This window comes from Neolamprologus multifasciatus, chromosome 20 (genome assembly GCF_963576455.1).
Source record: "Neolamprologus multifasciatus chromosome 20, fNeoMul1.2, whole genome shotgun sequence".
Lineage (NCBI taxonomy): Eukaryota > Metazoa > Chordata > Actinopteri > Cichliformes > Cichlidae > Neolamprologus > Neolamprologus multifasciatus.
Genome location: NC_140458.1, coordinates 2,322,562 through 2,347,632, shown reverse-complemented (window position 1 = coordinate 2,347,632; position 25,071 = coordinate 2,322,562). Strand labels below are relative to the sequence as shown.

Sequence of the window (25,071 nt, the reverse complement as noted above, 5' to 3'; positions counted from 1 at the left end):
CCTGATGTTATAAAATCATTTTCAAGTGTATTCTTAGCAGGAGACGTGTGCTGATGTGATGCTGCAGACTTCTCCTGTTTTAATAAACTCATCGTTTGATTGCATCTCCTGGGCCTCTGTTGGTTTGTTTCATTGCAACATTTTCAAACTTGTGACTCGTATAAAAACGTCTTCTTTTATAAGCCAGTGGAGTTTGTACAGCGTAAAGACGGTGAAACCCAAATCCTGCCTGGAAAGCCAGTAACCTCTGACCTGATGACCTACGAGCCCGGGACGAAGCGTGAGGTTTCAGCAGGTCAGAGATATAGAGGAGTGTAGCGTGCCGAAAAATCACAAACATTTCAAACTAATTCTAAAATGTAGCAACAAGTGACGAGACGCCAAACCTGGAGTGATGTTTGATCTTCTGTTGGTCCCACTTTAACAACGAACCATGAAACATGACGCCCAACTCTCTGAGGCTGACATGCTGCCTAATCTCTGAAGAAACAATAATCATAGTTTGTTTTAAATCAATATTTAACTGAAGGAAACGAAACATTTTAGAAAACTCAGAAGCTGAAACAACCGTGTAACTGAACCTCATTAGCATAGAGATAATAAGAAATTGCAAACATAACACAAATACATCTAAAAATATGTCCAATGAGGAGAAGCCAAAAGAGAAGTGGACCCAAAATAGACCTCTGAGGTACACCACGAGGCACAACTGTTCTATCAGACGTCACTCAATGTGGATATTATTGATCACAGTATCAAGGCAGAGCTGAGATCCAGTACAAGCGAAACTGTGTACTCCCCAGACTCTGCTGTAATCTGAATACTGATTATGTAAGGTACACACCATAAGGTACGAATCACGACCTTACAGCGTACCGCCGCAGTGACATGTTGTTGAACTTGGATATATAACCTCTTGGGTTTATCTAGAAATGCAATTATCACTTTCTTTTTAAACAGGTGTTTAAAATCACCTGAGTATGAATTGTTGTGTCTCTTTGTGTTATCACCTGTTTCCCCAATGACAGCTGAGACAGGCTGCACCATCATGACACTGATGTACGAGTGGTAAGAAAGGAGAAGCCAGATTAAAGAAGAAGCCAGATTAAAGGAGAAGCCAGATTAAAGCATCACCGAGACGTTTAAGAACTTTTACTTCCAGTTATAAACGAGAGTCGAGTTTTCAGTGCAAAAATATTGAGCACAACGAGAAGAAAGTTTAAAGGCTGGTCAATCGTCAGAGAGACGATGACACCATGGTAACAACTACTGCTGCTCGTGTGTGTGTGTGTGTGTGTGTGTGTGTGTGTGTGTGTGTGTGTGTGTGTGTGTGTGTGTGTGTGTGTGTGTGTTATAATTACTCCAGTGAGGCCCGCCTTTGGGGAGAAACACACACAAAACACTGAGACACTGAGAGATTATCTTATACACACTCACAAGGCTAAAGCACAGAATTATCTCTCTCTCTCTCTCTCACACACACACACAGACACACACACACACACACACACACACACACACCTCCACAGGTAGAGTAATGGAACAGTAAATCAACATGGTGACAGGAAGTTGGCGAGGCTGACAGGAAACGGAGAGTCTCTCCCCGGGTGGCTCGTCTTCTCTGCTGCACATCAGTGCAGAGAGTGTGTGTGTGTGTGTGTGTGTGTGAGAGACTACTGCAAAAAATGTTTATATTTTCTATCAAACTTTCTACATTTGATCATTTCAGGAGTGAACATCGATGCGAGCTGCGCTGCATCTGCATGGCGTGACAGAGATTTGGAGAAACAAACAAAGCTGTGAACATGAATCATTTCAAATGTTTCGTTTTCCGTCTGCTCAGAGAAACACCTGGAATTAATATTCTGCTAACTGCGTTATGGACAACCCGACCATCTGCACCATCACCTGCAGGTTTGCCTCCATCTGTGAGGCCGTGGACAGCTTTCCTTTTACTGAGCTGGTGATGGTGACGTCATAACAGATGATATCAGCAGATAAAACGACTTTTTCCACGCTGTAACAGCTTTGGACGGCCAGTGTCTGCTGGAGCCTGTTTTAATCTCGTCTTTCAATTAAAAGAAATAATCTCCAGAATAAAGATCATCAAACATTCGTTGGATTCGTTAGTTCGCTAGTTTTCTCACCTATGTGCATATTGATCACATACTGTACATAAAAGATGGCTGTAGCGCACTGTGATGTCACCCATCACTAAGCTATTGTGATTAACTTTAAGCTAAACCTTAATATCAGCTAACTGGCTCACAGAGAGCCTTTGATCAACAACATCCACCCAGAGGAAACTCAGAGGGTTTCTGTAGGTGAACCTGTCCCAGGATTATCTGCAGCCGCCCTCGTCTCAGGATTTGTCTCCTGCTCTGCTGCCAGTACCCATGTACCCACGAGGCACGAGGCTGTTGGTTTATTCTCTCCAGCTCAAGGTCTTCTGAGGGACCTGATGCAAGTTCACTTTGAGCTGGAGCTCTCTTTGCTCCCACTGTGGAGTCTGTCCTGCAGTGACTGCTGGCTGGCCTTGGGAAACTGGTCTTATTATACGTGTCCCCCGTGACCCCCGTGACCCCCGTGACCCTCGCCTCATTTTTATTCATTTGCAACATTTGTTAACTTGCTAAACAACCACGGTTACAGTATTAACCTGAATAACTGTGATGTGTGCAGCTGAACAGCATTACATCAAGCCCATCTTAGCTTTTTGAAACCAGACAAGTGGGACGGACCTTACCAATAAGACGCTCGCAGCTCATTGGCTAATGACTTGTGATTGATGAAGATCTTTGGTTGAACAGGCCTCGAGATGACTGATGTTGTGATTTATAAATAAAATAAACTGAACATTGTATTAAGCAAGATTTGAAAGTGTTCACTGATGTCACAGATCAAGGGTCGTTTTCCAACAAACATTTAGTTAATTGAGAGATGCCCCCTGCTGGCAACTAAAGAGAACTGGTGTTTTAGGCCCTTTATAGAGCAGAAGGCCATCTTTTATATACAGTTTATGCTATCAGCAGGTTCTAGGACTGTGCAGCATCAGCTGTGTTAACTTGACAGCAGCTGATTTAGTTTAAGCTACAATTTATCTGCTGCACTACAATATAAAGTGTGTTATCACCAGTGTTGGTCTAGTTACTTGAAAAAAGTAATCAGTAACTAATTACTGATTACTTCCCCAAAAAAGTAATCCCGTTACTTTACTGATTACTTCTTTTCAAAAGTAATTAATTACTTAGTTACTTTTTAAAAACACAATTTACAACCTGAATAGGTGATAAAGTGATAGATCTTTCAGCCCAATTCTACTTTTTCTGCATAATCATCATACAAAATGTAATCAAATGGAAAAGTCTCTTTTTAAAACTTGTTTTATTAGTTTTAATCTTTTAACTTTATGCATCAAGAAAAAATTTAATTATCTGCAACATTCTCTGACTGGAAGAAATTAGTTTAACATTTAAACCTATTTTCTGCACATTCCAGCACATAAAATAATTTTTTGTGTGTTTACACTCAGTCTTTCAAATAGATGCAAGTAAAACACAGCAGAAAATAAATAAAGTCAAAGACTAGCGGTCCTGTTGCTCTATTTTCACCTGTAAAGCAGGAGTCGGGCAGGCGGAGGTTTACCCTGGTGCAGGTGTGCCGCGGTCAGTGGAAGAATCCGCGAGTTTCTCTGTGAGTTTCTCATTACGTCGTAGCTACTCGGTGCTTGTTTGGAAGTTTAGGGTTTCTTTCGCTGTAAAAAGAAGTTTTCTTCCCACGCACAACGGACACTAATGTTTTTGTCACTTTTTATGGAATCAAACTCAAAGTAAGGTCAGTACTTCCACGCTTTAAACGCTGCACGCTCATACTCTCTCTGCACTCGATATATGATCCATTGTTGATCTGCACACAGCTGTTGTCACGAACGTCGCACTCGCTTACGTCACTGTCATGAGACATTCTCGCAAAAAATCATGGTTTTAGTAACGCAGTAACGCAGCGTTCCTACGGGAAAGTAACGGTGATCTAATTACCGTTTTTGGAATAGTAATCCCTTACTTTACTCGTTACTTGAAAAAAGTAATCAGATTACAGTAACGCGTTACTGCCCATCTTTGGTTATCACACACAGCCAACATTGAAGGTAAAAGGACTCACAGCCGTCCACATTCAGGTCCTTCACCGTATTAAGCCGCAGCTTATGTAAACACACTGATACGAAGATGGAGGTCATATGATCACATGTCCCAGATGGAGATCCAGCGTAGGAGGGCTTTAGGTCATGAAATTCAATGTTTTTAGAGGGGAACTGGTCACACAGGGTTCAGGTTTCAGTTTGAGGCCTTTGCAGGACTCACTCGTTTTTTTCTCCGTACGTTCATCACGAGGAGTAATGAAGCTGTGGGAGGAGTTTCCAATCTTTCTGAGGAGTTTTGAGTCTCTGTTACAACCCATCCATCAGCACGTCCACGTCCTCCTCTCCCTTCTGTCTTTCTCTGTCCTTTTACTCTGGATTGAAATGCAGGTCACCAAATCCCTGCCCACACCGGGCGAACGCAGCAGCCGGCGAGCCGCATTTCCCAGGATGTATTTGTTGTTCTTTAGCTGCTCTCCTCTCTGGTTTAGAGTTTCTGAAACAGTAGCAGAAGAGAGCCGCAGGGAAGATTTAGTTTGTCCTCCACAGAGCTGGGGACATTTGTCTTCTTTATTTATTTATCTTTTTCCCTGCGACGTACAAATAGCTGAAGGCTGCAGCAAGCAGCGGTCATCAGTTAGACTCAGCACTTCCCCCTTCTCTTCCTCCTCAATCTCCTCGCCTCCCTCAGCTCCTTCTCTTTCCTCTCACCCGTCCTCCACCTTTACCTGGTAGCCTGCTGACCTCTCAGCACACAGGAGATCTGTGTGTGTCACGGCGAGTCCCTCAGGCGGTATCCTCCACCAGTGAAGCAGCTGTTTTCCTGCGAGCAGGAGGAGAAGCAGCTGCTGCCTCTCTCTCTCTCCCAGATTCACTCAGTTTTCTCTGTTATTCATTTACCGACTCGACGTTCGCTCGGAGCCGGCGACTCTTCAGTCTGACCTCAGTCACATCAGCAACCCGAACCTAATCCTGCTCTGTGTAATGGATGCTTCTGCTAAATTACACATAAATGCCTCGGCCACCATTGAGGCAGGATTAGAGGTGAGCAGCCAAAGAGCATATTTATCTACACAGTGTTGGTCTAAAAATGAGCCAAGAGGAAAGTAATTACTAACACTACATTGTCATCTTTACTTTTAGGTAACTAATGCAGCTCTTTAATCATGACATTTATCTTTTTCATGCAGCTGCTCACCGACATGAGGCACAAATGATCTTTAACCCTTTAAGACCGACCATAGAACCAAGTCCACCAGAGCTTATATTATATGTTTACATGCTGTAGATCAGATTTCCCACACAGCGAGCAGTGAGAGGCGAGAGGAGACATGTTGCTGAGACGTTCCTGAAAAGGAAACGCAGACTGAAATGTTCATGTTCAAGCCTGTTAGAGGGAAACACGAGTACAACAAGTCACCTGGACAGGTGCACGTACTTTTACTCAGCTTTCACTGAAGCTGGTTAAACAAAACGTCCTTTCAGTCTGCAGATCTTTAAGTGCCAGTGACAACCAGTGGTGTCCGAAGACTTCACTAATGGACGGGCGAGAATTAGACCTCTGAGGTGTCCTTACTCTGTCCATTCACAGCCTATCACAGTCTTCCTTTGCAGCGACACCTGCCTCTCTCTCGCTCCGTGATGTCGTCTCTAATTAATTCATTACGAGCTGGAGGAAAACAAAAGCAGATTGAACACAAAGCGACACGGGTCGATCGAAACGAGAGGACGGCGGCATCACATACGCTGCTCTTCTTCTACTATTTCCACCTCTCTCACTTTCTCTTCATCCCCCTCTCCATCCCTTCGGGCGGTTCATCCATCCTGCCCACTCAGAGACAGAAATAGACTGGTGGAGAGCAGGAGCGCTCTGCTGGGAGATGACCACCGGACGCACACACTCGCTTTACTGTATGCACACATATATAAGACAAAACATGTAATGTGTGCTCCTGCAGACCTGCTGCAGGTTTCTTTCACCTGATTCACGGCTGACAGCAGGTCTGACGGGATTCGACTGCTTTAATATTTACGTGCTCCTCACAGCCTCTGCTTTACTGCAGCTTCTCGCCTTGATGAAGGCGGGATTTATATCCTGGCGGTTGTTTGTGCCTAATTAACGGAGCGTATATTATAGAACGTCAGTGAGTCATTTAACACACATGCCATCGGTTTGCCTGCATTGAGCCGGGGGGGGCCTGCGTAGCAGCAGATATGATGACCTCAGCTGTGGAGGGATTTGTTTAGTGGGTATGAATGAGTGTTTAAGTACCTCTAAAAAAGCAGAAACGTGTGGTTTTCATGTTAAATAACAAAAATGTAACTAAATGTAACTGTTAGCGAGTTTTCAGAATTGTTTGGGGCATTTTGAGCCTTTTTGGCAAATGCAGGGAGAGAGCGGGGAGGAATGGCACGCAGGAAGTGATCCGGGACCCTGCAGTGGCCTTCAGCATAAAGCTCACCCACTCAGCCTGGTGAGTTATAGCAGCAGGCTCTGGATACGATTTTAAAGAAAGATTTAAAGAGTTACAGGTGGCTCTGTGGTGCAGAGAAAAGAAAAAAGGTCCCTGTGAAGGATTCCCACTTTTATTCCCACAGTCCAAAGACGTGGTCGGTGTGGGTGTGTGGCTTTCTGACTCTTAACCCTTCTGTGTGCTGCAGGCACTTTAGAACAATGGAGCACCACCAAAGATCCCGAAGATCAACTCAATCGATGGAGACGGCAACATCAGTGATCTGAAGGAAACCGTGATTCCCACCTCAGGAATGCTGCACCAACTCTGAGAGACAGGCCACAACACCCGCGACGCCATACATGAGCAGAGGGAGGACAGCATGTCCCCATTACAAGGATAAGATCAAGACTGTTGGAAGAAATCTGCATGACAATGGAGAAGTGAAGAAATGCGCTGAAGGGAAGTGGAAATGTGTAGCAGAGACTTAAGCGCCTTGACGCAACTGTTGTTGTGATTTGGTGATATATAAATAAAAGTGAAGTGAACGGTGCAACAGCATCACAAAGAGCAAGACAACTCATCCAACAGCAAGGAAGGAAGGAAGGAAGGAAGGAAGGAAGGAAGCCTTCAGCTAATCCAAAATGCTGCAGCAAGAGTCCTGACAGGGACTAGAAAGAGAGAGCAGATTTCTCCTGTTTTGGCTTCCTGTTAAATCCAGAATTCAAAATCCTGCTCCTCACATACAAGGTCTTAAATAATCAGGCCCCATCTTATCTTAATGACCTTGTAGTACCATATCACCCTATTAGAGCACTTCGCTCTCGCTCTGCAGGCCTACTTGTTGTTCCTAGAGTATTTAAAAGTAGAATGGGAGGCAGAGCCTTCAGTTTTCAGGCCCCTCTTCTGTGGAACCAGCTTCCAGTTTGGATTCAGGAGACAGACACTATCTCTACTTTTAAGATTAGGCTTAAAACTTTCCTTTTTGCTAAAGCATATAGTTAGGGCTGGACCAGGTGACCCTGAATCCTCCCTTAGTTATGCTGCAATAGATGTAGGCTGCCGGGGGATTCCCATGATGCATTGAGTTTTTCCTTTCCAGTCACCTTTCTCACTCACTATGTGTTAACAGACCTCTCTGTATTGAATCATATCTGTTATTAATCTCTGTCTCTCTTCCACAGCATGTCTTTATCCTGTCTTCCTTCTCTCACCCCAACCAATCACAGCAGATGGCCCCGCCCCGCCCTGAGCCTGGTTCTGCTGGAGGTTTCTTCCTGTTAAAAGGGAGTTTTTCCTTCCCACTGTCGCCAAAGTGCTGCTCATAGGGGGTCATATGATTGTTGGGTTTTTCTCTGTATCTATGAAGCGCCTTGAGGCGACTTTTGTTGTGATTTGGCGCTATATAAAATTGAATTGGAAGGAAGGAAGGAAGGAAGGAAGGAAGGATGGATGAATGGATGGATGGATGGATGGATGGATGGATGATTTTTTTGTTCCTCTTCCCATCACTTGACTATGATTTAGCTACTTAGCTAAAATGCAGTCCATGATTGTCCATCATGTGGCTGAAGACAGGACAGCTACACCTCAAAGTCAGGAGCAGGTCTAGTTACAGTCATTACTTCCTGCACAAACACAATGTGTGAATGCTTTCTATGACTTGTGTGTACTTCCTCTTTAAGGACACCATTTCAAGTCAGTCAGTGTAACGTATATTTTAGTCCTCAGCTGTAGGTGTGAGGCTGATCTGTCAGCCAATCAGCTTCCAGATCACTGCTGCGGAGAACATTTGAATTTTGCAAATAATTCCCTCGGAGGATTGGACTGACGTAATGGAAGTTTAAAAAAAGAAAAAGAAAGAAAAGGAGCTATTTATCATTTTCTCTAACACACACACACACACACACACACACACACACACACGCCTGCACTCCTACACTCGTGAGGACACAGTTCCAGTCTAAATCTCTCACAGATCAATATCTTGCTCTTCTCTGTATTTGACTCTTTATTACTCTGAAACCATTCAGGCATCTGCTGCTTTACACAAGAACGTGTTAGATAAAGGTTAGAGCACACAAAGATCGCACACTCCATCGGCTGACATTTAAACAATTACAGACTGATTATTACGTTTAATATGAGTTTCTGTCACAAACTGTTTGACTGTCTCAGCCGGCCGGAGCCTGCTGCTCCGGTTTAAATGCTGAGGCTCTGAAGCTGAATTTGTGTCGTGTTTGTGCATTTACAAAGCTTATTGGTGACACAAAGTAATGGAAATTCTTTGTTAACGTTAGTGAGTGGCTCCATGATAACCAGATGATTCAAGTCAGCATCATCACAATAAAAAGTTACGTTCCACACAGAGGTTCTCAAGCTGTGGCCCGGAGGCCCGCAGCAGGCCTCAGCAGCACTTAAACACATTCATGTATCCACAGACAGCCACGAGCTCCTTTCTTCAAGCTGTTTTAGTCAAAACTCAGTTTCTCTGTCTCGCCTTGATCCAGCAGGCAAACGACCTGCTGACCTGATTTAATGAATGTTTAAAAAGATAAATGTAAACAGGCACAAATATGACAATTACTAACATTAAACATCAAAAGTCTCTCTTGGCTCTTGATGGAGGCGGTCGCACTTTCTCCCTCTCTCTGATTGGCTTCTCATGTCTTTTGTATAGTCTCGCTTATTCTCTAACCCTGAGAGTCTCGCAGACTTGTTCTCTAGAAACCTGAAGAAGAATTATGGATTTGATCAACTGGTCCCGTAATGCAGCGGTCCCCAACCCCCGGGCCTCGGACTGGTACCGGTCCGTGAGCCGTTTGGTACCGGGCCGCGAGAGTTGAGGCTCAGGTGTGAAATGTATAGTTTTCAGCGTTATTTTGTTATCGTTTTTATGGTTTACTCGGTTTTCCTGGGTCTTTTCACGTGTGTTATGAATAAATCTTCTTTTGTTCGGTACCGGTACTAGTTTTATTTTGTTGTATTTATCCGCGACACCTTAAAGGCCGGTCCGTGAAAATATTGTCGGGCATAAACCGGTCCGTGGTACAAAAAAGGTTGGAGACCGCTGCCTTAATGGAATTGACACCCTGCTGGGCTTGGAAGAGCCTGATTGTCCTGCAGAGACGTTTGCTGCTGGATACTTGATGGTCGGTTGCGTCGTGTGTCTGGCGACACTCTCGATGGAGGACACTGAACGACATCTACCAATTCGGATAACAGAGTTCAGGCTGATTGGAGCTGGATCGGACCCGGCTTATCGAAGAACAACAGCTGTTCAAAATCCCACAAAGCTGTTCGGCATGATAGACGATGGGCTGTGAGCACTCAGACTGTGTTTATTGAATGCAACATGGATAAGATCTTGCAGAAGAACAACGGGAATTCAGAGACCTGTGACCAGTGCCTCTTTCCTCATGTGGTGCATTTTCCATTGTCACACCTCTCTGACCCGTCTTCCCCATGTGACGTTTGTGTAACGTTGTGTATGTATGGTCTGAAGGGTAAGACGGCGCTGGCAAGGCTGGCAGCCTTAACCCAATTTCCCTCGGGATGAATAAAGAATGATCAATCAATCAAAACCAACGAGCGATCTGCATTGTGAGACGAGTTTTTTCTCCTCTGATGTGCTGCTGCTTCACAACGCTCCCTCCAATCCGAAGTTATTTCTGCTGCAGGCTACCAACCGCCAGAAAAAGTGACAGACTCAATAAATCAAAAACAAGAGAGAATTTAATTCTGTCTCCTTTCCAGAGAAAAACAATCAGCGTGAGGCACCGATCACTTGGTAACTTCCGTGCTGTGCAGGGATGAAGGCTGCAGTGAGAACGGGCCAATTAGACGTAGATTATCCATAAGTCCTACATCCGAACAGTAACAGGCGCACACACACACACACACACACACACACACAGGGCAGTGATGCATCATGCTGACAACACTGTGAGTCTCCTCACTGCAGTGACCGCTGGGAGTGAACACTACCGCTGAGTTATGCTTGACAGATGAAGTGGCTACAACGCTGACAGATAAGATCCCTGATGTTCCTCTGACCCGCTTCCACTCAAAGACTTTTATTTTAAGAGCATTTCTACTTTATTACTTCATTTGACTGGACACGGGAGAGACCGCGGAGCAGCAGAGATCCTCAGACGGATCTTTGAACCGATCCAGTTACACAATCAGTGTCGTTACCTCAGAGACCATCGTTACATGTCACATGTTTGTAACGATTGTCTCTGAGGCAACGACACTGATTGTGTGCAATCAGTGCAACATTGCATATAAATTTTTGAAAGATGGAAATATTTTGTGTAGCTTATTTCACATGTAGACAGAGTGCAGATGCCAAACACCAGGGGGCGCTGCTGGGCGAGGTTAATCAATCAGATGGTCGATTGTTTGGATATCACTGCTGCTATTTAAAAAAGAAAAGAAAGGAAAACATGACACGCTTTACAGGCCGCCCACGAATCAATCACCCAGTCACTTAATCAATAAACCAGTAAATTAATCATTCTGCTGTTTGTAATGAAGAGAAAAAATACGTCGACGTGACACCTCCCGAGTTTTCTCTCTGCCTCTGTGTGTCCTCTCACACACGCGCACACACACACACACACACACACACACACACACACACACACACACACACACACACACACACACACACACACACACGCACTGGGAGGAATGTGGAGGAGTGCAGGTCATCTGGAGCTGAACCAGAAATCAGCTGCAGGGAAACAAACGAGTTCACGCTGAAGCACAAACTCGTCACTCTGCAGCGTCTCCATGATCCACTCTGTGCTTTTTCCACAGCAGATTTCACAGAAACATTAAACTCACCTCTGCCTCCGAAATCGCACGATTCAGTCACTTTATAGTCAGAGTTGTAACATCGTATTCTTGTACGCAGCTGGTCTTGAAAACATCTGCAGCGCTGATATCTCTGATATTTCTGCCCGCGCTTGTTCGCCAGCTGGCAGAATTTCATCGCACTAAATGTTGAAAGTTCAGCCACGCTCCACGAGAGAGACGTGATTTGTTCTTGATGCAGCTCCAACAGTGTATTTATGGAACTGCCGTTTCATTTCTCTTCATTTGTTGAAGCGGGCGTCTTATTTACAGGCTCCAACATCTGTGTGTTTTTGCACTAAGCGAGCGATCCACGTGTCCTTCTCCACGTCCACGCTTTCAGGACAGGTGCAGTAAAAGAACACGTTTCATGGAGAAACATGGCCATGGCCATGATGATGTAATGGCCGCGTTTCCTGTTTCTGTGCATCTTTAAAGTCAGAGTGATCATCACCATGTCGATGCACCAAGTTCACCAGCGCTCGTAGCCCTGATCTCTGACTTTGAAGCAACCAAAGACAGCAAAGATCAAAGGTTGACTGCAGTCAGTTGCATTCATCGTGGGCGTGCTGTGGTCAACCGCTGTTTCCTGCACTGTGACTGTAACATGTGACTGTGGCGGTCTTTAGGTCGTGTCTCGGTCTGATTAACATCTCAGCTGATTCCTGCCAGAGCGAAGGAAGAGCCCCCTCTTAACCACTCTGAGCTACTGAGATCCTCACCCTGACTCTGGGCGAGCGTTGTGACGCCCCCCGGGCACTGGGTGTCTGTATTTTGGATTTTGTGTTGTGGTTTGTTCTGCAGGAGCTGATTGTAGTAACTGGATGTGTGAGCGACACCTGGGCCAATCAAAGCTCCCTCTCACTTGTTCTCTTTTTGCTCGCCGCCCTGATTTGGACTACCAGCTTCCTAGTGTAGATCAGCATGTGTTTTTGAGTCACACCCATGCATGCGTTACTGCTTCTACTTTGCACTTGTGTGTAATTTCCCCCCCAGCGCTGCAGAGCGGTTCGTTCATGAACATGATCGGAGCTCGATCCGAACCAATCAACAGGTGTGTGCGGTCTGAGCTGAATAACAGACCTGATGAAAAGCACAAAGAGGCGTGAGCGTGATAGCTTCCTGTATGTGAGTGTGAGGTGTGCACATGTGATCACAATCTGTGTCCGTGTGTTTTCATTGTTTGGGAACAGCCCCGTCATTAATCAGGAGCGTGAGAGCGCGAGGCTGCTCTTACCGGCTCGCAACCCGGCAACGCTCAGCCTCACCTCCTCCTGCATCACTGCGAGTCTACGTCTCATTTTTGGAGTTTTTCTAACCTTTGTTTCCTTCACACTGCATTCTTCGGTCAAACAGCTCTGCGATCTTGCTATCCTGGGATAACAGGCTGTGATTGTGATTACAACTTCCCATCTTGTTTTCACAGGGTAAAAACAGCAGTTTGGTGAAGCTGCTATTTATCCGTCATTACCCCACGATGACAACGTCGTGGTTTTAAAGAGATTTCATGTGACACCACAGACTGAGATCAGATGTTACAGCAAGAAATCACGAACCGTCGAGTCCCAAGAAAATCGTTAAATAAATAAAAGCAGAGTTTTTATTTATTTCAGTAATGAGTGTAATCATTGTTTCTGCAAGCATGAGTGCCACAGATCTACAAGATGATTGTGATCCATCGCAGCTGTTTGCAGCTGTTTGCATCTGTCTGCGGCCGTGCTCCTCGTTACCAGCAAACAGACGGCGTGGCTAAATTAGCGAAGAGCAGAAATAGCTTTACCTGTCAGGTGTGTGGCGTTTCCCGCTGTGTTCAGTCCTGCAGAGACAAACAGAGACAGAAGAAGCTGTTAACGAGGAGCTCTGACTGACATTTACTCTGACGTCAGGCGAGTACAGGCGCAGGCACATTAATGAACTGCTAAATCAGTAGCCTGTCACAGCTCAGTGGTGAAAACAGTGGCTGCAGCCATAGACTGTATAACGATTGATGTCGGCACTGATGAAGCTCTGTTATGCAGCTGGAAGTGAGGCGTAAAAGTGGACACAGCGCACACTCGTTGGGTAAACGTCTCAGAGGTGGAAGCTCCACGCGTCTTTTACAAAGCAACGATGTCAAGAAGGCTGCCTGATTAAAAACAAAAATCATAATTAATGATTTTGGTTCCTGGAAATAATATTCACCAAGATAAGTTAAATTTCCTGGTTGAGCTACGAGCCGAGGCTCACCTATGGCCATGAAATGTGGTGTGGCTTATTGGTGAGGGGCTCAGAGCCGACACCTCCAAACTGAAAGGAGCCGCCAAGGTTCAAAGACCTGACCTGATGCCTCGTTGGTGAGTCCCAGACGAGATGTTTGTGGGACGTCCTGCCAGGAGGAGACCCTGGGAAACCAGCTGGCTTTTGGGTTTATACTGTTGTGAACGCAGACAGCTGGGGAACCGATGTCAGTGCGCTCATTCCTGTTAAACCTCTTTGAAGTCGGCTGACTGGGCGGATTTTTCGCAGAAATAAAGTTCTTGCGTCATCCACATTTGGTGTTCGTTTATATTTTCTAAAGGTTTTCCTGATACGAATCCATTTCAGACTGTTATTCTAACTGTATCTAAGATTTCCCTCAATGTGTTGTTGGGAGTGAAGAAGAACAACACAAACCTGTTTCTCTTATGCTGAGGTCAGCAACCGATGTTATAAACCTAACTGGATGACAGCATGGCAGCGGTGTGTACACGATCGACAAACGTGGCGTGTAACATCTAATCCCGCCTCCTCTGCAGAACATGCTCGTGTGCATGAGTCGCTTTCTTCCAAAGCAACCCAAACCCTGATTTCCTAAACCTAACCGAGTCGTTTTCTAGTTCTTAAACTCAAACAGTGAGTTAAAGTGAAAGTAAGAAAGGAGTTCAAGACAGAAAAGAAAAGATAAAAGGGGTCCCGGTGGGGCACGTCGCATGTAAGGCAGCGTAGAGGGAGAATTTATAAGAGGCGTGTATATCACGCAGCAGGGTTAGGGTGCACCGGACCAGCACGTGGCTTCAGAGTAAACCCGACCGAATCGCCGCGTATCCTTCCACTGCTTCTCTCTGATATTTGTTTGTTTTCATTTGAAATATATTTAAAGTTCAAAAAAACTCTTCTGTAAATGTTAATTGAATCCATGGCAAGTGTTACGCTAATTAAAATTATGTTAAACAAGCCAAATTGTTCCCGCCATCATAATAAGGCCGTCCTGGTAACAGACAGCACTTTCAGTTTTAAAACTTCCAGCAGACGACCTCTGTGACCCCAGCTTAGCTCCAAAATAAAACCACCGCCATACAAATACAGTACAGCGCGTACACACACACACACACACACACAGCGCAGTCAGTGATTCCACTCACGTCCACCTCAAATCCCCCGAGTGAGAAGGAGCGAGGAGACGATGAAGAGGAGGAGGAGGAGGTGGTAACTGAAGGCACATTTACCATCTGTAATCAAAAGAACTCCGTGTTGGACTGTCGCCTCCCCCCTCCTACTATTCTCTCCCTCCTCTCTTTTTCTCTCTCTTCAATTTCCTCCCTTCTGTTGCAAAGCATGAGCAGCATACTGATGGTGGGATTACACACACACACACACACACACACACACACACACACACACACACACACACACAATCTAGTGAGAGAAGTAATGACTTTCTGCCTTCTCTTTCAATTCGCTCCGAGCTGCCAACTCCCACTGGGTCACCGTGTGTGTGTGTGTGTGTGTGTGTGTGTGTGTGTGTGTGTGTGTGTGTGTGTGTGTGTGTGTGAGAGAGAGAGACACACAGAAAGAGCAAAAGACACGAGGGAGGTGATACAACATCTCCAATTAGCTGGGCTGGTGGTCTGTTTGGGGGGTTTGGTGTGTGTGGCTGGATAATGAGGCCACATGTTGGAGGTCTTCAGGCAGGTTCAGGACCTGAACCTGCTCTCTGGACTTTCTGATCCACCTGATTCCACTTAAAGACCTCAGTCTGTCTGCAAAAATGTATTTTCTTTGCCCTCTGCAGAAGGCTTCCAGCAAGCAGCTGGAGCTCGCTGGGCATTTTATGGTAACCGAATCCAGACGTGTACCTGCTTATCATAACTGAATTTGATTATCAAACCACACATCAACGTGCAGTCAGGAGTCGGCTACTTTAAAAAAACAGAACTGGACCACACATTTTTGGGAAAAGTGGTAGAAACTCAGAGCAACGGTTAAACGTTTAAAGTAACTGGATTTTAAAAAGGTTTGGAACGAGCCAAAAACTACGAGACACACGAAAAGATGGACGTGTGCGTACGTGCTGCTGGAGTCAAATACTTTCAATGGTCCATCTGAGAAAAAGCGTGTGCACTGAGAATCTGAGCATCCAGTGACGAAGGCCTGAAGGACACAACAGTTAAATGGAAACAGTGAAACTTCACTAACCATGGATACCAGAGCAGTGATCAGCCACCTCTCCAGTGAGCTCCACATCCCACAGATGGAGCAGTAGTTACTCCACCAGGGTGAGAAACTCTCTGGAACAATAAATATCTGATAAGATAGAACAGGAAGGGCTGGTTGGCAGAAACAAAACTATCAAAATAAGAATGATGGTCACGATAGTAAATCGATCAATGACGTCATCGTTCTCTTGGGTGGATAAAAATAAAACGAAACTAAAAAAAAGTTTGAGAGTTTACGCGGGCGGACGCTGTGTGTGGGTGAAACACCTCTCCATCCATGATTTAAAACATCCAATCATCACGTTAATCACAAACTCTGTGACTTTAATTGAGATCAAAGCGCCGTGACCAGACGAGCACGACACTGACACTAATTAAAACTACGACAACTCTGGTAATTAACTTCAGGACAAACTGCTGCAGCTTTCATTAACCCTGAACTGTCTCAGGGTTTCTTTGCTGCACATGGTGCTGTAGTCATTTGTTGCTGCACAGTCACAGTGTGTACTGGCCTCGTGCTCGCCAAAGGCCCACATCCACTGCCCACACTGGTTTCAGCATGTTCTAACAAGCCGTAATAATTAACAACCAGGTTTATGGTGCTGGATCTTTAATGCCAAATATCTTCGGCAAAGGTTCGGATGCATGCTGCTCCATTTTTCTGTCAGATTTTAAAAAGTTGAAATAAAGTCCAAGCACTGAAACCGAATGATCTTCTTTCTTCCAGCGTGCACAGCATCTTTTATCCAGTCATGCAGAAAATACACGAGTTATATCGAACATTTCTTGAACTTTCAGATCTGCGGTTATTCCCAGCAACACGAAGCAGGAAGTGCTTGGTTTTCCTGAGCTAAATTAGCTGCAGGATGGATACTCGTGAAGATGTGGGCTGGATGGCACACAAAGCAGAGAATCTGTAACAGAGGAGGTTTTGTTGTTGCTGATTCTTAAATCCATTTGTTCAACTGAGCTGACGGCTCGGTGCACTGTAACATGAAACAGCTGTTTCTTAAAACAATTGACCAAAGGAGTATTGCCATAGCAACTAACAATTAGCCAATCAGTCCAATAGGGAGAGTCAAAGCTGTTGTCAAGCACTGTTAAATCGTGAGATTTTAAAAGGCTTGTTTGTTTTCAGGCATCCATGAACTGAGATGAGGCTTGAGACACACCATGCGAACGAGTTCTAGCACTTATCTGCAAATACTAACCACCGAGAATGGTTCGCTTTGGTATAAAAGCTTTGGTATAAAAGCTTTGCTACTTTTAAATTGCTCAACTTCTACTTTGAAGGTTAATGGTTTGTGTCATAACTGCTTAGCGGGTCGTTTATGAAATATTTTAAAATTCCCCAATGCCTGAGTCCAGTGGGGGTCAGTTTAGGGCAGGGGTAGGCAACTCCAGGCCTCGAGTGCCGGTGTCCTGGAGGTTTTAGATGAGTCCATGATCCATCACAGCTGATTTAAAGGGCTAAATGACTCCTCAGCATTTCTTGAAGTTCTCCAGAGGCCTGGTAATGAACTAATCATGTGATTCAGGTGTGTTGACCCAGGGTGAGATCTAAAACCTGCAGGACACCGGCCCTCGAGGCCTGGAGTTGCCCACCCCTGGTTTAGGGCTATTCAGCAACCTTGCATTGCTGACAGCACAGTTCACAGAGTTGCCTCCATAGAGGAACACACTAAACGTCTTGTTGTGGATTTTGGTTGGTAGACAGAAACTGTAAAAGTGTAGCTGACTGGAGAATGCACTGCAGCTCTTTGATGGTTTGATGTTTTTTCGGTTTTACGTTGAAGTAAGATGACCTTTCCTGTTTTTTACTGCAGAGTTCACTACGGATGTCAAATGCCCATTTAATATCACTTAACTTGATTCTTTCTGACGGCACTGTGTTTGTAAAAACTGAAGGACGTGCATGTGTATAAATGAAAAGTGTCTGTGGAGAAAAGCAAGTGGCGAATGAATTTAAAGGAAAGCTGAAGAAACGCTGAGCAGCAGCAGAGTGATCGACATGTGAGAGAATCTCCAGTTTCCAGATTCTTCGTCTGTTTCGTATCGACGAGTGCTGCTCTGACGCCTCCACATACACAGGGAGGCGCCACCAGGTCAGAAAGGAGAGGAGGAGCTTTTTTAGGAGGTGATGGGGTCGGAGATTTTGTGCACGAGTGTGTAAAAGAATCCCCCAATTCTCATTTCATGCTTCAGTGAAAAGCTTTTCAGCCATCGTTGTTTCTCATCCTCACCTTCTTTCCTCTTCATCACCCTCCTTCTCTTCTGTCCTTTCTCTCCCCCTTTGCTTCCTTTTTCCTTACCTCTTCCATCCTTTAATCTTTTTCCTTCTATCCTTGTTTCTTTCTCCTTTGTTCCTCTACTCTCTAAACAGAAATAAATCCATCACCTGTGTCGGTGCCATAAAACCACTAAAAGAAGAAAAGAAAGAAACCCTGTATTTGGGATAAAAAAGGTTTTGCTACAATAAAGTGTGAAAAGTGAAGCTTATGTAAAAGTGCTACCTGCAGTTCCTCTAATGACCACTTGCTGACACTAAGCAAATATGTTCTTGTTGCAAAAATGTCCAACTTTACACTAACATGCTTTTTAATGCTGTAAACTTGTAACTCATCATCATGTAACTGATTTATAGGTTTAGCTTGCTGACCAAGATTTGGCAGTTCAAGCTCTCATCCAAATATCTACTTTTTATTGGTCCTTTATTTATCCAGGTAAAAAATCTTATTGAGATAAAAATCTCATTTCCAACAGAGACCTGGCATCAAGGCAGCAAAAGTCAAAATCCTCTGAAAAGAAAAAAAAACATGGCTGAGGCCAAACTAACCTTCAAAATGTGAAAAACCAAACTGTAAAGTAACCTTTTATATACAGTTTGTGGTATGAAACGAGACCATCAGACCCGTACTATTCAGTTTCCTGTAAAACAACTGCAGTTTGGTTTTTTGGTTTGCTCGGGTCACAGATTTTATGGTGTGTTTTAAGCTAATTTACTGTTTGTAGTTTAAATTAGTTTGAGTTTTGCTACCTCTCCACAGGTGCCAACAACTTTTTCATTACTCTCTTATTCCAATAGTAAAACTTTATATGTTTGTCTGTATACAAAGTTCAGCAGTGCTTCCACTTTGATCGTACGCTTGTGCTTAGCCTTGTCGGCATGCACAGTGCTAAGACTGTAGTTGGTCATCAGGTTTGCAGAAACCTCAGGAGGCATTTTGGCCCACTCCTCGTTATAGAAACTTTGGCTTCAGCTCACTCCACAGATTTTTGATGGGACTAAAGTCTGGAGACGAGGGAGGCCACTCCATGACCTTAATGTGCTTCTTCTTTAGCCATTCTTGGCAGTATGCTTTTGGTCGTTGTCATTCTGGAGACTCATTCATTGACCCAACTTTAGATTTTTGTCTGAAGGAAGGAAGTTCTTGTCTGAGATTTTATGGTACATTGGCCCATCCAACAAGGAAGCAGAATGTTTCCACCTCCATGCTTGACTCCATCTTAGGAAACTTAAGCCGGCCTGCTCCTCCCATGTAGTTCAAGGCTCATCCACCACCTTTCTCATGATCATCCTCATGGAGCTCCAGACTGAAAGCAAGTTATTACAGAAGAAATATTTCTTCTGTTTCCAAATAATTGCTCCAACAGTTGTCACCAGGCTTCTTGCTGATGGTCATGTAGCCCACTCTAAACCTGTGCAAGTCTACAGTCTTGTCCGTGACGTTCTTTGACAGCTCTGAGGTCTTGCTGATGGTGGTGGAGAGGTTGGACTGGAATGTGTGGGTTTTTTCTGGATTTTTTAGTTGATATTCTGCATTAAAATAAAACTACAATAAAAATTAAAGACTGTTTGTTTCTTTGTAAGTGAGCAATTACACACTTGACTTGGCCTTCCAACATGAGGAACAGATATATGTTATAGAAAAATGTGTTTGTTTATAATCTAACAGAAGTAAACTGAGATCTGATTCAAATGTTCCCGAGGTACATAACAACCAGAGTTTCTTCATACCTATCTGACAGCAACATCTGGGTAACAAACCACTAAAACAACCCTGAAACAGCTGCTCGCTCACTGACAGAGTCCAGTCACAGACAGCTTTGCCTGCTGCGTGAGAGCACGATCACGTGCTAATGGGGGAGCAGTCACTGGACAAAAAGATGTTACACGTATAATGAGGAGCTTTGGGGGGAAAATACCCATATCTAGAAAAAAAGAGCTAAAAGCCAGAGAAAAAGATAACAGACATCCCAGGGCATCGAGAAATACTGTTATGTCAGATACTGCCGGCAGTGCCCTGAAGCAGCGGCAGTGATGATGATGATGGGCGATATATAACTGTTGTGATCATTTGGGAGCTTTGACCTTCATTTTGTTTACACTCACTTATTGTTTTTACTTCATTTTTAAGATCATGAAACAAAAACTACTTGGTTCATATTTAGGAAACATCATGCTGACGAATGACACTTCACTGTGTGGTAACAGCGTTCTTTATGAGGTGAGTCAGGTGTGAGACGTGTTTAGATATTACACATTATCCGTTACTCTTCTGGAGTACATTACTTAGTTACTACTTATTACCTGTTGAAGTTCAGGGTCCGACTGCTGGGCTGCACTCGGCTTTATAATAACTCTGGGTCCTTGGCTAGCTCACCGTTAGCATGCTCACCGTTAGCATGCTCACCGTTAGCATGCTCATTGTTAGCATGCTCACTGTTAGCATGCTCACCGTTAGCATGCTCATCGTTAGCATGCTCACCGTTAGCATGCTCACCGTTAGCATGCTCACCGTTAGCATGCTCACTGTTAGCATGCTCACCGTTAGCATGCTCACCGTTAGCATGCTCACCGTTAGCATGCTCGCTGTGCAGATGGCTGCAGAGAGCCAAAGCTCTGTTAGCAGTCTAATGCAGTTGTTTCTGTCTTGGATACAGTTTGCTTTTTATAATCATGCTCTTGTCTTTTTGTGCAGTAAAAATGAGATAACTGTAGAACCTTTGTAACGGATGTAACAGCATAATTGTTACTGTAATGTAAATACTGAAAAATGTAACGTATTTACAGTAACGCTGTAACACTGTTGCCAAACAGTGGTGGTGTAACGTGTTGACATGGTGACCTCTGCATGATCGTAAGGGAAACAGACACAGCAAGTTTCTGAAGTTTCTAATGATTCATGGACAATTCAGCTTTTTGGGAAAGTTGTGAGGAGCTCATGCTTTTTGCTGGTAAACCCAGCACGGCATTTAGAGACGTGTTTGAAATGTTATCGAGGATTTACTAAAATGTTGTCCCTACAGACGAAGCCCTGGACGTGAGATATCAGAGAAACTTTACAGCAGGTGTCAAACTGTTGTCTGTCCTTTAAAAGTCTTTGTCAAAAACAAATGTTGGAAAATGTGGGTCGATCCGGTAGCTGATCCCGGGATAGCTGTAGGACATGAACTCTACAAGTATTCAGTCATCAGGTGTGTCCCTGCTGTAGAAGATGAAGCAGTGAAAGCAAGCAAAGTATTTTGGGACGGTGTCGGTGTCCGTGACCGTGGTAACAGTCGTTTCGACCACCAACAGGTTTCCCCCGGGGACAAAAAAATCATCTGTGACCTTCATGTGAAACTCACTTCACTTCCTCCTGCTGTCTGTCTTCACCCTGTTCTGTCAGTCTGAATCACTCTGCTCCATTTCTGCACAGCGTGTCACTGCTAATGGAGCCCCACGGACACACACACACACACACACATGCACACGGACACACACACACACACACACATGCACACGGACACACACACACACACACACACGCATACACACACACACGCGCGCGCACACACACACAGTGACCTAATCAGTACCTCTCCCGGAGACGGTGCTGGAGAGTTTAATTCTCCTTCCAGCTCTTCGTGTGCGCCTCCATCCGATGGGCCATCATGAGATCATGTCTGACTGCTGCTGTTTTATTCAGCACTTTACCCAACATGCTCGGCGATGCCAGCGGCACTAAAATACGTGGATGTTATCTTGAAGTTTTTAAGATTTTAAGAAGACACCTCTAACTTCTCCCACCACCGTGCACAGACCACATCAGAGACGCACGGATTATAATTCTCCTTGATGACTGATTTCTAAAGTCGGACTTTATTTTCTTTTACTTTCTTGTCCCTGTGAAGGATTTTATAGCTAAAAAGTGCTAAATCAGATACAGATTTGTTCTTTTTAATAAGCTCACCTCACATCATGCTGTTTGCTGCTCATCCTCAGTTAATACACTCACAGTTAAATTTTACATACAAGGTAAATAACTGAGGGTAAGAAGATGCTTTTCTTCTATCCACAAGACAACAGCTTGTTCACACATGTTGTGCAAACAAGCCACAGTTTTGCTCAAACTGAATAAAAACTAGAAAAATTTGCATTTCCTGCGAAAATGCTGTGTGGATGCCGAAAAAAAGCTGAAAAAGTTGAAAAGTTGCAAAAAGTTGTATGGCGGTGAAGAAACTGAAAATTCTGCTGAAAACAGGTGAAGAAGCAGACATTTTTTGCTAAAAAGTGGTGAAAAGCAAAATATTCTACTGAAAGGGGGAAAGACGGAGAAATATTTGCTGAAAAGTGGTGGAAAAAAAAGTTGCCCTGAGCAGGATTCGAACCTGGCCCTCCTGGTCTCAAGGCGGCTACTCATCTCACTGAGCCAAACTTATTCTCACAAAGAAGATGTTAGAGACTGACAATTCTACTGAAATGAGCAGAAGCTGCTGAGAATCATGCTGATAAGAGGTGAAAATGATGAAATTTGAGCTTTATTCCTGAAAACAGCTGAAAAAGCTTAGATTTGTGCTAAAAAGGGGTGAAAAAACTGAAAATTCTGCTGAAAGGGGGTGAAGAAGCTAAAATTTGTGTTGAAAACAGTTAAAAAAAGTTTAACTGTGAACTGAAAAAATTGTTGCCATAAGCGGGATTTGAACCCGGGCCTCCCAGTCTGACAACAGCTCCTCATGTCCCTGAGCTAAAGCACAGCTCATCCACACAACTATAAAATATGAATACAGATTCATTATTATTACCTCATTGGCCTTCTGTACTGATCAAACTACTGAATATAAGGGACTCCATCTGTGGTATGAGGAGTCTCGGGTCCACTTGTCCAACTTCTAACCCTGTGAGGTCCAAGTCATCGACCCCGTCGCTAACGCTACCACAATCTACAGATTTCTTTTCCCCTCAGCTGTCCTCGACCATCTGGGAAGAAACCAAAATAAAATAGTTGCTCTAACCAAAGAAAGAACTAGAACTTTTATCCTAAATGACTTTTTTGGAGCGAGCCTTGAGATCTTCACCCACAGAAATGTCGAACTCACTGATTTCATCAGACTGGAGCGGACTTTGTAAAGCAGAAAATAAACAGTGTGTCCAGATTATTGTTCAAAGCCATCAGCCTGACAATGAAAATATCATTTTTATGAGCTCCTTCAGTATCTGCTTCAAGAAGCTTAATCCTGATGACTGCTGACTTCACTAAATACTGGCCGTTATCCCCAGAGGCCAAGTCAGCAGACCAGATGATGGGTTCCCACACCGGCTCATATCAGTAGAGTTTGAGAGCATGAAGTAAAAAGCAATCATTTTTATTGATTGCTCAGGACAGAATTAGCAGATTTTCACAGGAAAAGCAAAGACGGGTTCAGACTGGGCCCAGAAACCTCTGGCAGTAAATGTGGATTTAGTGTTAGCATTTAAACAGCAGACTCTCCTCATCGTCTTTGTCTCTGATTTATCACGGCAGTTGTGGATGTTCCACAGTCAAATGACTTCTTACAGCCTGCAGTTAGTTTGGCTCCACTGCTGCTGCAGAGAGCGTCGCGCTTTAAAACTGCTGCTCTATGAAGAATTTACATTCATTAAAAACTAAAACCTCCCCTCCTGCCTCCCTCCATCGCTCTCACCGAGCGTCTCTGAAGGTCAGCCGCTCCAAAGCAGCGGTCTATAACGATTACCAATTTCATCAATTCTGCTACAGTGAGGGGGAGGGCGAGGGGGGGTTTAAATATAACAGTGCGAGGAGGGCGAACACCAATCAGAGCTGCTCCAGCTGGATTTTTTATACATCCTAAGTGACCTTCTGTCTAAATGAAACAAAGTGAAAAGGACAATTAAAGTGGAGGAGATTTATGAGGCGATTTATGAGACGCTGATGAAAAGTCACACGGCAAACAGAACCGCCGAGAAAACACTGCGGCGTGCCGGGGTTCAGAAGGGAACGACTGGGAATGCTGTCAGCGCTCCCTGGAGGCCGCAGATGTCATTACAGTCACAGTGGGAAGGTGACGAACGGAAAAAGAACATCCCAAAGATTTATGTCTTCTTACAGCCTAAAACAAAAAGGCGAAATGTTCTTGGGAGAAGGTTGAGTTTCTGCAAACATCGTCCACAGAAATGATCAGAAAACTATCAGAGATCAGGCGTCAACAGGAATAATGGTTTTTCCCATTCAGACTCAGGAATATGAATCTGGTCTCCATTCATCCTGACTGAGATGCTGAACAGCAGAAACCTGCAGGCTTAAAGGACCCTGAAGGCCACAGGGCTGAGGTCATTACATGCATTACATGTTACTACATCAACTACTCCCCATATGAAGTAGTTGTTGTACATGGCTGACAGAGGTGATGGCTTATGACACCAGCTTTCAGCCTTGAGATCCTTCCCCGTGCACCTTACCTCAGGTGACCCCAATTGGTCACACTGGGTGGTCGTGCAAGCTCTCACCAGTGGTTTCATTCAGGTCTCTCTAGGTTACCATGACCTGTATGAGTGAGAACCTACCCACATAAAGTAACTGTTGTGTTACAGCACAGCGTGGTGTGAGATGCAGTGTAACATAATTACCAGATAACAATTTAAACCCGAGGCTACAGTCGAACACGCACGTGCAAACCCTGAATGCATACATATGACCTGAAAACCAGTCGAAAGATTAAGGCTACGTCCACACGTACCCGGGTATTTTTGAAAACGCAGATTTTTCTTTGCATTTGCACCTTTCGTCCACACGTAAACGGCGTTTTTGGTCACTGAAAACAGAGATTTTTAAAAACTCCGACCAGGGTGGATATTTTTGAAAACTCAGTTTTTGCATTTACGTGTGGACGAGAAAAACGCAGA

At 44.4% G+C, this 25,071-nt stretch overlaps 1 protein-coding gene across 1 annotated transcript in view; it reads right to left on the bottom strand.

Moving 5' to 3' along the window:
* sulf2b (sulfatase 2b) overlaps positions 1-25,071 on the bottom strand; it is a 118,733-nt gene that overhangs the window by 82,574 nt on the left and 11,088 nt on the right. Inside the window, exon 2 of the mRNA XM_085147235.1 lies at positions 13,232-13,267. The gene's annotated coding sequence lies outside the window, so the exon portion shown is untranslated. The remainder of the gene's footprint in view (positions 1-13,231; positions 13,268-25,071) is intronic.